At 38.1% G+C, this 9,437-nt stretch overlaps 1 pseudogene; it reads left to right on the top strand.

Annotated features, from left to right (window-relative positions):
• Window positions 1-8,933, top strand: LOC147518036 (protein FAR1-RELATED SEQUENCE 3-like; annotated as a pseudogene).
• The last annotated feature ends 504 nt before the right edge of the window (window positions 8,934-9,437 follow it).

The following is a 9,437-nucleotide window of genomic DNA, read 5'->3' as shown; positions in this document are numbered from 1 at the left end:
ATGGCGTCATTTGTGGGTCCTAACCATGCTAAATGGAATACCCAGGTTGGAGTTTATGTTCGAGCTCGTATTCCAATTCATTACAAAGATTGGAGAAAAATAGATGGAAGCTTCAAGGATAATGTCTGGAACAAATTAATGGTATGGTTTACATGTACTTTAATTTCAATGATAACATCCATTATTCTTGATAATTAGTATGTTTTTCCAATCCTATATCTACATGTTGTCCAGCCCTATGTGTGGAAATTTACTTAATATGAAATGAACAAACATCACTTTGTTCATGTAGGAAGAATTTGAGCCTAATGTTCCCCAAACAGCGCACGCCGAGAAGTTGAAAATGACTTTTCCCAAAAGTTCGGATCATCAAAGTATGCCTTTGGAAAGAGATTTTTGCGTAAGTGCAGGAGGGGCGTGGAAGAAGCTATTGCAGCATGCCCGGATGGCAAGGATCCAAATCATTGGGCTGCGTTTGTCGAAATGAGAGTACATTTGAAGTGAGAGCTAGAAACGCAAAGAATCTTTGAGAATGCCAAAAGAACATATATCGACATACTAAATGGGGGCACATATGCCCATAAATTGGATAAAATGGTAGGTGTCTATTCTTGTACTAACGTTTTCTTATCACCTTATGCTAACAACTATTAAGGATTATTTTTGTAGGATAAAGAAGATCCTAGTAGAAAACATGGACGGGTAGATAGTTGGAAAAAAGGACATGGCGTCGCGGATGGAACTATATTAGCGAAGCTCAAACCCATTATGTAAGTTCTAATAACATTGAAGCTTGAACTTACGTGTGTTGGTATTGTATATAGGCTATGTTGCATACTTGCATACCATTCTCATAATTTATGCATGTATTACTCATATAGGAACAAGTGGAGGCTTCTAATAAAAAGAAGAAAAGAAGCAAGTCTTGGTGGTGAGGGCAGTGTAATGGAAGTAGACTCGATAATGATGAGTTGTGCGAAGTCTTTGGGCCGACAAAGGGAGTAGAACACGTGGAATCAGCTCCAACAAGTCTAAGAAGCAATTGCAGCGTCATGTATTGCCAAGGCATTATTGCAACAAGCAAGCTCTTCATCCAATTCGAGTTGAAGGGGAAATGAATGAGATGAAGTCTTCCTTATCTAATGTCATAGGCGTGTTAAAGGTGAGTTTGCAGTTTGCACTTGTGCTTTCTTGCATACAATTTCATTATGTATGACCAATTGTTACTATAAATTGTGTCAGGATGTACTTAAGGCTGTTAAAAACAATAGAACATCAACTACTCAACAACCGTGCGGCCTAACACCAGAAACTGAAGTCGGTTCCAGTTCTGTTCGTCACTCGACTCAACAAAACTTGATGAATATGTTTGCAAATTTGAATCTTCCTTCTGGGACACTTGGTTCTTCACCAAATGTATCCTTATTAGATAGGGATGGTGTAGTGGTTGCTAAGGGGTATGTCATGACAGAGACAGCTGGAGATTGCAATGGCAGAAAAGTTCTCGCAGGTGAAAAAAAGGTCTACATAGAGGAAGTCTTGGTTGGTGATGCTCTTGTTTACGATGGGCCCCAAGATGGAGTTAGATTTTTGGATGGCTTTAGTGTTGGAGGTCCTTTAATTTGGCTCGAGTCAAGAATGCAGTTTTCTTAATAAGTTGTTTGGGATATGCAAACTTTCTGAACTTGGGATTTTTTAGTATGGTTTGGCTTCTTTATGTTTTGAATGCCGTTTGTTTTTTGTTTAATATGGATGTCATAGTGACTTGACAAACTTATGGTCTTTTTTTGGTATGGATGAGTATTAACTTTAATATGTTCGTACTATATCTATTTATTAAATTTGATTGCAGTGTATGTATGCTTGTTTGCTTAGTAGGTTGAAGAAAGCCCTAACCCATTTTTAACTCCACCTGTGCAAATTAATATAATTGGTTTGCATTGCCGGTCCCAAGCCCGGATAAAGGAGGAGGGAGGATGGTGGAGCCTTGGACTGTTTTTCCATTAAACGTTGGGATTCTCGAACTAAAGGTGTGTACTAGTCTTTGCTTAACATGTTGTAACTTAGTTTAGTTTCTCTTGTTGGTGTTTCTGTAGCCTGTCGAATAATGTAAAAGCTGCCTATGCCTAGCTTAGTTAAGATGGTTGTCACTTACACTCTTCTTGTTTCACTGGTATATAGATTGCGTTAGCATTACTTGATTTTGTCTTATCTCTATAGTTGGGTAGTATTATTTCTCGTATCTCTATAGTTTCGCTTATGAATTATTGAGTCATATATTGTCGTTTTCTGAATATCATTTCTTAGATGACGCTGCATGCAGCTTCAGCTCACTTGGTTGCAGATAAATGCTCGGTTTCCAACCATGTAAGTGTAGCACCTTCATCTTTTCTGTATATTATTTTTCTTCTTTTCATTTTCACTATTAACTGTTATTATAGAAAAGAATGATATTTGTGTGTGGGAGACTCAATGTTACTTGTGTTTCTATGATGTGCACATAAGCTCTTGTGGAAAAATAATACTTGCAACACCATTACTTGTATAATGTGTCATAAATGTTACCTCTTTCTTATATGCATTGTTGGTTTTAATTAGCTACTTGAGTATAAGCTTTTTTTTAGTAATCTATTTATTAGCTATCATTGCTTTCTTGGTTTCAAATATATTGTCATTGTTAGTGAAAGAAATATGCATATGTTTTGAATCTGGCTAGTAGTTATCTAGTGGTAGCTTTGGTTGGTACCAATTTTGAATCAATCCTTAGTGGTATGGTCTCTGACTGCTTCTAACCTTAAATAAGGTATGTCTTTGTTAGTGTGAGTTGCCCTTAAATATTATGCTAAATGTATGCCCTATGGTGTCAAGGTACTTGGTTTAGAGTGTGGGAAGTAATTACTCATGAGCAATCAAGAATACCCTAGACAGTTTTTCCAGAAATTATTCAAGTGACCCCCTTGTCTCGATTTTCTTCCTTTTATGGGTTTTTATATCAACAAAAAAAAGATAGTTTTATTGATTGTGTTTGTGCGATTGAAGGTATGATCTATTCTAATCAAATCACAATCTATGGTCAGGTATCAATATATTCCCTTTAGTTTCTTCAAATCCGACGTTCTCTTTTCGTTTGCTAGAAGTAGTGAGCTTTTTTTTTTCATCACCTCATTTCAGCGATTAACTCCTCATTTCAGTGATTAACTCCTCATAAACCCTACAATCTCTAAGGTTAGAATCCAAAAGCTTTAATTATGATTTTTTCAGTTTTCTTTGTAGATTATTACTTTTGATTACTCTTCTATCAATTTACAGGTTCGATTCATCAGTCAAGCTTCAGGATACAATTGATTTGACAAGTTCAATTCAATATACATGTTTTCATTTTTGTTGAAATTCGTCCATCTATTTTCCAAATGGATTGTTGTTATTTCGAATCAAATATATTGATTTTTCTTTTCGAATCACAAATTTACTTGGGATTTTTGAACTTGTATTTGTTGATTGGATTCTTAGCTTATTTGATATGTTGTTTATTGTATGAATATTGTTCATAATGTATTGTGTCGGTTAAATGAATGAGAGTTTGTTGTTTGAGCGAGATCTTCTAGTAATTTAGACATTGAGTGCTTTATAAGTGTGAACGTAACTCATGTAGTGTGCGGTAATGGCTCGGTTGTGATCTTTTTAGTTGTACACGGACAACTTATGGGTGACTTGACCATTTTAGTATGTTACTAGTTTGGTATTCGGAATGAATTTAGCAAGCAATGGGATTGTATCATTTGTCGTAGATCTGTAGTGTCGGAGTTCGGGACTATCACTAGGTTGGCGCAATCGTGTAATCTGGATTAAACTAGTATTTTGTTTGGGCAAGACAATAAGAAATGAAGTCTAATGTGATTAATAGTTTAACTCTACTTATAAGAAAGTGCCATTCGTTATAGAGAATGTGCATTTTTGAAGACTTGGGATAATCTCAATAATAAAGTCTGTAAAGCTCTTGAGGTTGGTTTTACTCTATCTATCTATTTTACTAGTGTTTCAGTGTGTTCATCTGGAGAATGCAGAATTTATTTTATCCGATGATTGTTTCTTGCTCTGGCATTGCGCATTACTTTTTAGTGACCCAAGTTGAGTTGTTTCGCAGGCTGTAAATCTAAAGAGTTCTGAATTGTTGGATCACCCAAGCTCTGAGGTTAGACGCCATTGTATTCTAAATACTTATTTTCCTCTCTGCAACTACTACTCACAGGTATATGCATTAAAAGCAGATCTGCAATGGTGTGCGTCAAAATGCCCTTGTGGAACTGTTTCAAATATTGACCACGGTATGCGAGAGCCATAAATTAGCTTTAGCTCAAACCTGGGTTCCATGCAAGCATCGCAGGGTTGTAGCCGACGGTGGTGGTGGTGTGAAGAAGAGCTGCAGAAGCTTTGATGGAAGCTGTATGGGGCAAGTTTGCATGTGAACAACTGATGTAGCATTCTATGTAGTAGATGCTGACACGTGGGGTTTTGGCGACGCCTGGTCAGAGCATCACTTACAGAAGGGGCAGGGGGTTGGTGGGAGGGCATTTTCATCAAAAAGCTCGTGTTAATTCTCTAGTGATATGACACAGTTGAGCAAAAGTGAGTATCCCTTGGTACACTACGCACGCATGTTTGGGTTAAGTAGCTGCTTTGCTATCTGTTTACGTAGCACTTACACTGGGTTGTCTGGATGTGATGATTATATTCTAGAGTTGTTCCTGCCACCAGGCACGACGGCCTTAAGCAAACATCTGATATTTCTGGACTCCGTCTTGGTGACAATGAAGGCGAGCAACATTACCGAAAGAACCTCCATTGCTATCCATTCAAGTAAGATATTCCCCCTCTACCACCTTCCACCAACCTCCATTGCTAAGTCTTGGTTGCTGACAAATCTAGGTAGTTTTATGTTGCAACAGGACAATAATTATTAGTTTTGTTTTTTTTTTGGTTTGCATGGTGAATTTGGGTCAGCAGCAATTCGTTGTGTCATTTAATCGATCCTCATTTTCATCTGCAGCTGCCGCTCTTTCTCTTTCCAATAACAATAATAATAATAACACCGACAAAGAGCAGAAAATGGCTTCCATTTGAACAATTGGTTTTGAATTGAGTAATCCGATCTTTCGTGAAAATGCTCTTCTTGATTTATCCAAGGTTCTTTATTTAATTTAATTACTTACTTCTTTTTTATTTAATTATATATAATATTAATTGATTTCATCCTTTTGTTGAAGAGAGATTTTCCAGGATTTGGCTCCCTTTACCTTATATAATATTAAAGTGCATTACCTTAGACCTCGTAGTAGGGGTGGGCAATGGGCCGGGTCGGGCTAGCCCGGCCCTAAACATTTAAAGCCCTTCAAATATTAGGGCCGGGTCGACCCGGCCCTAAAGTCAGCATAGGGCCGGGTCGGGCCGGGTCACAAGTCTAAACCTCAAGCCTTTACCCTACCCTAAGCCCTCTTTAAAGGCTTTAGGGCCAGGCCTATATATATATATATATATATATTTTTTTTTACTACATCAGTTTTAAAACTCATTTATATTACAAAAATGTACAATAATCTACAAACTCAAAGTCCAACCAATCTAGTAATAATCTTGTATAAGTCCAAAAATTTAAAATGCACATCCACAATCTAATGAACTGAAGTACATCGAGAGTTCGGAATTTGTTCTTCCTTGTACTCAAACCTCACTAAAATTACATTTTAAATTGAAATACATAGACAAATAATTATATTATCATTTTAAAGGAAGAAGTAATAGATATAAAGAAGAAACATAATAGTTTTGGTTAAGGGTCATGAAAGTTGTTAAACTATTTGTAATATCATAAATTATTTCTATAATAGATTCAAACAAATATAATATTACCTTTCTTCTAATTTAAAAGTGATTCAAGCTTTGTATATGGAAATGAAAATATTGGCTTTTGAACAAGTGATGGAGAAAGGTTTGAGATTACAAATGTCATTTTTTTGACAAAGGTTGTTTTTGGTTTCTATGTTACAAAATGTCCGCTCTGTATTTTGCTTTAATGGTGTGGAAGGAAATCTTTAGTTTTAGACTTGGCTTGGATGTGAATAAAAATATAATTTATAAGAAATAAGTGAGAAAAGAAATTGAGAATAATAAGTTATGGACTTTGACTTGATGATCAAAGGAATAAAGTCTTATTTTTATTAGGCTAGTGCTCATTGTTCTTCATGGCTATTAAGTTGACAAGTTTTTGTTATATAAGACAAGTTATTGGAAGTACCCTTGGGTGTAAGTGATAAATTACAAAGGACAATGTTATTTTAATTGAAAATATTTAACAAAGAGTTGGACAATTATGGTATGTGTATTTATAGTGAAAGTGTGAAACAGGGCCGGTTAGGGCTTGGTTAGGGTCGGGCTAATGAGGGCTGAATTAGGGTCGGGCCTATGTTTTAGAATCTTAGCCCTAGCCCTGCCCTAGAAGGCATTAGGGCCGGGACGGCCCGGCCCTAAACTCTGTGAGGGCTTTAGTTGTGAGGGCTTTATAGGGCTTAGGGTCGGGTCGGTCAGGGCCGGGTTAAGGTCGTTAGGGCCAAATTCCCACCCCTACCTCGTAGGCATTTTGCAGGGGCAGCAAAGACCATTGCTGAAACTTATCAGGGGGTGGGAGTTTCCTCCGATGGGGTCATGTTTATGTCCATGGATGGAAACCGCGTCTCTGTCGAACCAAATCGCATCGCCAGAATGTTCCCCCCAGAAGCTAAATCGCGCAAATGAGAAATGTTGGGTCCTCAAGTTATGGTAGATCTTCTAATGAAAGGAAACCATTAGGAGAGACGCTTAGAATCTTCTGGATTATTTCAAGCGTATGCGGTGAGAATCGGCTTCTTTTACGCAATGCAACTCAACGACGCGAGGGCCATATGACTAATGTTTTTGGGCAGATGCAAGGTCAAGAAATGCTTACATTCACTCTGGGGATGTTGTTACTTTTGACACTATGTACGACCTAACCAAGATCGGGTTCCATATGGCGCCATTCATCGGTATGAACCATCACGGGCGATGGTCTTTGTTTTGGTGTGCTCTAATCTTTGATGAGTCCGAGTCTTCCTTTTTGTGGCTCTTCAAGACTTGGCTTGAAGCAATGTTTGGTCGTGCTCTGTTTCTCTAACAACAGATCAAGATAGGGCTATCTGAGGCGTGATTGCTCAAGTTTTTTCTGGAACTTCCACTTTGTATTTGTAAATGGCACATTTTAAGGGAAGGTCGGGAAAGACTTGGTCATGTCTCCGCCATACCCATCCAACTTTCCAAGGGAACTTTATAAGTGCATCAACTTGACCGAGACGATTGAGGAGTTTGAATCATCTTGGAGTTCTTTAGTTGACAAATATGATCTTAGGAAAAATGATTGGCTTCGGGCCTTGTATAATGCTCGTAGACCTTTGGGCCCCTGTGATATTTCCGTGATACTTTCTTTGCCGCTTAATCTCCATGAATCAAGGGTATGAAAGTGTTAGTTCATTTTTGATGGTTACGCTTAACCAACGGACCCACGCCCGTGTTCTTTTTCATTATATGAAAGAGCTTTAGAAAATTGGTTTGAGAAAGAAATTGAAGCGGATTTCGAGACAATCTGCACCACACAAGTACTGAAGACTCCTTCCCCAATGGAGAAACAAGCCGCAAACTTGTACACGAGGAAAATATTTGCAAAATTTCAAGATGAATTAGTTGAAACGTTTGTTTATACTGCAAATAAAATTGAAGGGGATGGTGCAATTAGCACTTTTCGGGTAGCAAAGTTTGAGGATGACGACAAGGCATACATTGTCACCTTAAATGTTCCTGAAATGAGAGCAAGTTGCAGCTGTTGGATGTTTGAATTTTCAGGCATTCTCTGTAGGCATATATTGATAGTTTTCACTGCAACAAATGTACTTACTCTCCCATCTCATTACATACTGAAGCGTTGGACAAGAAATGCCAAGACAGTCACTGGATCAGATGAGCGTAATGGGGAGCTCCAGGTTCAAGAGTCCATGACCTTGAGATACAACAATCTATGTAGGGAAGCTATTAAGTATGCTTTGAGGAAAGGGCAATAGCTACGAGACTTATCACGTGGCAATGAATGCCCTCGAGAGGGTACAAAGAAGATTGCTGTTGTGAAAAAAAAGTGTTGCAGTGGTCACGCGCCTCCTAGGTCTCACAGAGTAAGCAATCACGAAGATGGTAACAATAAAACCCCTACTTCTACCGGATATGACTCCTTTCGTGGCCTCGGCAAGATGAAATCCTGCGTAGATTCAATCTTAATGATTCGGAGCTTCCACACCGCCCGATTCTTGATTTGAATTTGCCTCGCGATGGCCCCTGTTTCTCTTCATCGGGATGATGGCCCTTCCGATAATATGGTATGGAAGGGAAATGCTTAACAAGTTCTTCATTCTATCTTTGGGAAGTTAATTTCATTGACCCATAGTTGATGGTTTTCTTTCAAGACATATTTGTCGATAAGTTTTGAAGAAGTTGAAATGAATTTGGACACCCGGACAACGTGGTAACTCTTTGTTTATTTGTTTCTTTCAATTTATGCGGTCGTTTTGCCTTGCCTCAAATCCATGACTTGGGTCATGGAGAATAAGAACTCACCGCGAATCGAAGTTCTTGTAATCAATTTGAAGGCACAAATTCTCTACCCTTGACTTCATTTCATTATTGCGTATCGGTATCATGACCATTAACCTATGTTTTAATTGCATAGCTATAGTCAACATGCTTATCTAGTTACGCTCATTTTGTTTCTCATTCCAAATTTGCAAGATTATAGCAAGAACCCTTCGAGGAGAATCGAGGTGAAGTTCCAGCTTTCAAGACTCACACTGGAGCCTATGTTATTACTACAGTACCTTTGAGGGATGAGTTTCTTGAAAATGCCCGTCTTTTCATATTTGAAACTTAGTGCAAATACATCAGTGCATTGATATAGGGTAATTAAATGCGACTTGAAGAATCAGTTTTATATGTAAATTAGTTTCACTTTGTTTCGCCTAGTAATTTGTGACGTCGCAGAAATTTAGTGTCCATTCATCTGTCTTTTCATTTATATCGTGAGAACACACCAAGGAAAAGTTGAATATGACTTATGACGAAATTTGAAAGATGGATAGTGAATCTTGTGCGAAATTCAAAGCTTGACGCAAAGATTGATTCCAAGTCGGGGGCTGTTGTCATGGAACCCAATCATGTGAATGTGTAAGTGTTCATTTGGTGTTCCTCCCGCTAAGCATTCATTTGCGTCTTTGTCGGCTAGCCCTTTCCAACTTACTCCCTTTCTTTCTCGATCCGACTTTGCAGTGTACGAACAGATTATTGAAAACACCAAGGCACTCTCTTTCCGTTACTTACAAATACGCTTA

This window comes from Coptis chinensis, chromosome 2 (assembly GCF_015680905.1).
Source record: "Coptis chinensis isolate HL-2020 chromosome 2, ASM1568090v1, whole genome shotgun sequence".
NCBI classification, from domain to species: domain Eukaryota; kingdom Viridiplantae; phylum Streptophyta; class Magnoliopsida; order Ranunculales; family Ranunculaceae; genus Coptis; species Coptis chinensis.
The sequence above is the reverse complement of the archived record's forward strand: the minus strand, read 5'-3'. Positions and strand labels throughout refer to the sequence as shown.